General features: G+C 56.6%; 2 long non-coding RNA genes across 2 annotated transcripts in view; both read right to left on the bottom strand.

The window, feature by feature from the left end:
- LOC115948692 overlaps nucleotides 1–5,123 on the bottom strand; it is a 15,190-nt gene that overhangs the window by 1,292 nt on the left and 8,775 nt on the right. The gene's annotated exons all lie outside the window — the stretch shown is intronic.
- Nucleotides 3,053–4,655, bottom strand: LOC115948693. The gene is made up of 3 exons (XR_004082486.1): nucleotides 4,583–4,655; nucleotides 4,077–4,151; nucleotides 3,053–3,282 (listed from the first exon to the last, which is right to left on the bottom strand). It is a non-coding gene; the product is annotated as an uncharacterized LOC115948693 (long non-coding RNA).

Here is a 5,123-nt window from a genome sequence, read left to right as displayed (position 1 = left end):
ACCACACACACCCACAGCAGCAATGCACTTTTATTAAAGCTTTCTCAGGATCTAGTCCTGAAGGTAATCCAAAATATTTGAAGGGGCAGCTGCGGTTCTGTGGGGGCTTTTCAGTTTCAGCAGTCGGAAGACAGAAGTCAGGCTTCTTGGAAGGAAGGGAATCTGCTGCTTCTCACTGGCCATGGTAATCAGGAGTCCTTCGTCTGGACAGCAATGCATCCGCTGCTGCTCGGAGGCCAGGTCATTCCTTTCCCCCCTATAAAGACAGGAGTGTCAGGTCCCAGAAGCATCGAGGCCGCCTGCTGATGGACAAGCACGAGGCAGGGACAGCCAAAAGTGTCTCTCCAGCAAGAGCCTCCCCAGTCTGTGCCAGAGAGTTGGCCTGCAGTCAGCTCTGCTCCCTGAGCACATGCAACCACTTTCTGCTCTCCATTTCAACCTCTGGCCACTGCTGCCAGTGGACACAGCAGTTCTTAGTTCAGAGCGGTCACCTCCCTGCACAGCCCCTCATACCTTCAGCCCCAGCCCCAGCAGGGCCTGGCTCTTCCCACCACATTGGGATGGATCCCTCTCCCACAGTTTGGGCACATTCAGACCAGTGATGGCTTCAAGAGCTGCTTTGGCTTCAGAGTACGCCCAGGGTACATCCCCGTGTTTCACCCAGCACAGCCCAGCCCCCTGCCCTCCCCACTCACCAATATGGAAATGTGCAACCTTTGTATTCACAGTCAAGTCCACGGGCTTATTCCTTGTCAGTGCTGCATGAAAGACAGAGCAGCTTTAGGGTCCTCTCTGTGACCCACATCTCCCCCTGCCACCTGCACCAGCACTGGCCGCCCCAGAAGCACCCAGGGAGCAGAGCGGGGAGCGAGGGCTGGGGCTGCAGGGACAGGGACACCCCTGGGCGGCAGGAGAGGAGCAGCGTGCAGGGCTGCAGCAGCGGGGGCAGCCAGAACTGCAGGCACTGGCCAGAGCTGCCCCTTCCCTCTCAGCAGCACCACCAGAAGTGAAGCCGAGTGCTGCTCATCCCGTGCCAAATTCTCACCTGTAAGCAGAAGTGCCATGACAAGTGCCATGACAAATCCCAGAAGAAATGCAATCACGAATGGCTCAAACTCTAAGAAGGAAAGCGGCAGAAGGGCAGCAGTGTGGGCACTAAAGCTCTGCCCAGCTGGCACCCCATGCCCTGTGATGGGCAGGCCAGGTCCCAGAGGCAGCAGCAGCTCTCCCAGCACCGCCCTCCTTCAGCCCTGCAGACGCCCGGGAGGAGAGGGGAGAAGAGGCGAACCCCAGGGTCCCTGTGCCCCCACACTGCAGGTCCCGTGTCCCAGACCCCATGAGACACCCAACTTACCCATGGTCCTGGGATCCAGACCTGCGATGATTCTGCTCTAAGCCTGGTCCCTTGGGAAGCAAGAACAAGATGTTTTTCCACGGGCTGCTGGTGGGATCAGCGGGGTTTTGCCATCTTGCATCCTCACAACCACCTCTCTCCCACCCAGGAGACCCTGGCCATGCTATAAAAGCAGAGACCCCTCAGTCCTCGCCCAGTCTCCTGCCTGGCCCACAGCTACATGTGCTCTGCATCTGTAAACAAAGGAGGCACAGACTCAGACCGGCAAGGATCCTGAGATATTTATTGAGGGAAAGGAGCTGGTTTTATACCCTTCCTCAAGATGCACTATTTCCTTGTATGTTTTTTTCACTAAGTGACCTATCGCACATTGCCACATCAACAACGTTCTTAACGTCCTTCTATGGGGTGATCTCGTGCCGTTCAGGTCCGGCAGTCCCCATCTCTAGGGCAGCCACCAAGTGGCATTTCTTCCCAAGGTCAGGGGAGACGAGTTTCTCCATGCTGCCATGGCATTCTGCAGCCACATCCCACAGCCTGGAACTCAATTCTATCTTATCTCTCCCCACCGATACAGTGAGGCGAGCAGCCCCCGTTATTGCCTCCAATACACAGAGAAAGGGAGTGCTGTCCCCAAACATCCACTGTGGGAGCACAGCACCCCACACCACCAACCTGCCCTGTGTCTCCTGTGCTCTCAGGGTCAAAGGGCTGCAGGAAAGATCCCAACAGGGAATGTCAGGACAGGTAATTTCCAAGAAATTGCTCAATCACTGAGTTTCAGTTTCATTCCCATCAACTCTTGATTCTGCTGTCCCTGCTGGAGTGGGGCTGGGGCTCCCCCTTCTCCAGGACATTGGACCTTGGGGTTGTCCCTGCAGGGAGCCTGTGGCTTTCCACTCTGGGGAACCGCAGGCAATTCTTTTAAAAATAGATGGTCTGGAATGAAATGAAGTCAACTGAGACAACATTGTATCGGTAAACTGTTTCTTGATAACAAACAAACAAAAGCTAACCTACTAAAAAGTGTAGAAAAGAATAACAAACAAACAAACAAACAAAAAAGTTACCCTACTAAAAAATGTAGAAAAGGCAGAGAAGGAGGAAGGAAAATGGAAAAGGAGTGGGGGGAGAGAAAGAGAGTCAGCCAGAGACAAACAGTGGGAGTGAGCAGCAGCAGCTCGGGGAGTGGCTGGATGCCCACAGGACACAGCCAGGATGCTCTGCCAGCAGCCCAGGAGCTCCCCCATGGCTGGTCCCCAGGCATGCGGCCCTGGGGATCCCAGACACGGCTCCCAGGAGCCAAGACAAGTGCCCAGCCCAGCAGGAGCAGTGGGCACAGCGTGCCTGGCAGCACCAGCACCCCTGAACCACCCCAAATCACACAGAGTGGGTGTGCTGAGCCCGAGGCTGCAGAGATGCACCCGCTGCAGCCTGGGGCTCTGCGGGCCCTGCAGTGCAGTGCCATGCTGCCCTGAGCATTTGCTGCAGCAGTGCCGGGTCCCAGGGACTGCCAGCGCTGTCAGGCTGCAGTGGGAGCAGCCCCTGGCTGGGCAGGGGGACAGGGAGCAAGGCTGCAAACACTGCCTGTGCAATCCCTTCCTGGAGCACAGCACATCCCCAGCTGCGGGGCAGGAACCTGAGCCACCACACACACCAGGGATCACCACTCACACCAACACCAGCAATGCACTTTTATCAAAGGTTTCAAAAGCATTTATTGCTCAAGGCAATCCAAAAGTGTTGAAGGGGCAGCTGGGGGTCTCTGGGGGTTTTCCAGTTCTAGTAGTTTGAAGACATTGATCAAGCCAATTGGAAGGAAGAAAATCACCTTCTCTTTGCTGGTAGTGGGCACCAGGAGCTCTTCCAATGGACAGCATGATGTCTGCTGCTGCTGGCAGGGCAGAATCAGTCCTTATGTTTCCCCTCTGTAAAGACAGGAGTGTCATTTCCCAGAAGCATCGAGGCCGCCTGCTGATGGACAAGCACGAGGCAGGGACAGCCAAAAGTGTCTCTCCAGCAAGAGCCTCCCCAGTCTGTGCCAGAGAGTTGGCCTGCAGTCAGCTCTGCTCCCTGAGCACATGCAACCACTTTCTGCTCTCCATTTCAACCTCTGGCCACTGCTGCCAGTGGACACAGCAGTTCTTAGTCCCCTGCCTGCACAGCCCTTGATGCCCTCAGCCCCAGCCCCATGCCCAGTGGGGCCTGGCTCTTCCCACCACATTGGGATGGATCCCTCTCCCACAGTTTGGGCACATTCAGACCAGTGATGGCTTCAAGAGCTGCTTTGGCTTCAGAGTACGCCCAGGGTACATCCCCGTGTTTCACCCAGCACAGCCCAGCCCCCTGCCCTCCCCACTCACCAATATGGAAATGTGCAACCTTTGTATTCACAGTCAAGTCCACGGGCTTATTCCTTGTCAGTGCTGCATGAAAGACAGAGCAGCTTTAGGGTCCTCTCTGTGACCCACATCTCCCCCTGCCACCTGCACCAGCACTGGCCGCCCCAGAAGCACCCAGGGAGCAGAGCGGGGAGCGAGGGCTGGGGCTGCAGGGACAGGGACACCCCTGGGCTGCAGCAGAGGAGCAGCGTGCAGGGCTGCAGCAGCGGGGGCAGCCAGAACTGCAGGCAGAATTCCAGGCACTGCCCGGAGCTGCCCCTTCCCTCTCAGCAGCACCGCAAGAGAACCCAAACGCTGCTTATCCCGTGCCAGACTCTCACCTATAATTGTAATTCCTGCCACGACTACAACTAATCCAACGACCTTTAAAATTCCAAGGATGACTGGAAGTGGAACTAAGAAGGAAAATGATAAATGAATAGCAGTGTGGGCAGTAAAGCCCCCGTCCCGGCTGGAGCCCCGTGCCCTGTGCCATAGAAGTGAAGCCGAGTGCTGCTCATCCCATGCCAAATTCTCACCTGTAAGCAGAAGTGCCATGACAAGTGCCACGACAAATCCCAGAAGAAATGCAATCACGAATGGCTCAAACTCTAAGAAGGAAAGCGGCAGAAGGGCAGCAGTGTGGGCACTAAAGCTCTGCCCAGCTGGCACCCCATGCCCTGTGATGGGCAGGCCAGGTCCCAGAGGCAGCAGCAGCTCTCCCAGCACCGCCCTCCTTCAGCCCTGCAGACGCCCGGGAGGAGAGGGGAGAAGGGCAAACCCCAGGGTCCCTGTGCCCCCACACTGCAGGTCCCGCGCCCCCCACCCCACGAGACACCCAACTTACGCATGGTGGGCTGGGCAGGAGCGAGAGCTGCGATGAGTCTGCTCTAATCCCGGTCCCTTGGGAAGCAAGAACGAGATTTCTCTGCATAGGCAGCAGGTGGGGTCAGCGGGGCTTTGCTGCCCAGCACGAAGCCACCCCTCTCCCAGCAAGGACACCCCGGCCATCCCATAAGAGCAGAGACCCCTCAGTCCCCAGCCAGGCTCCAGCCCAGCCCGGGGCTACCTGGGCTGGTCCGCCAGCGCACGGACTCAGACCTGCAGGGATCCTGAGATGTTTATTGAGGGAAAGGAGCTGGTTTTATACCTTTCCTCAAGACCCACTATTTCCTTGTACGTTTTTTATCACTGACCTATCACACATTGCCATATCAGCAAAGTTCTTATCGTTTTCTCATCTTCCTTTATGGGGTCATCTCGTGCCGTTCAGGTGTCTGGCAGATTCTGACAGGCTCCTCTCCTTAGGGCGTCCACCAAGTGGCATTTCTTCCCAAGGTCAGGGGAGACGAGTTTCTCCATGCTGCCATGGCATTCTCCAGCCACAT

Source organism: Geospiza fortis, unplaced genomic scaffold (genome assembly GCF_000277835.1).
Source record: "Geospiza fortis unplaced genomic scaffold, GeoFor_1.0 scaffold289, whole genome shotgun sequence".
Lineage (NCBI taxonomy): Eukaryota > Metazoa > Chordata > Aves > Passeriformes > Thraupidae > Geospiza > Geospiza fortis.
The sequence above is the reverse complement of the archived record's forward strand: the minus strand, read 5'-3'. Positions and strand labels throughout refer to the sequence as shown.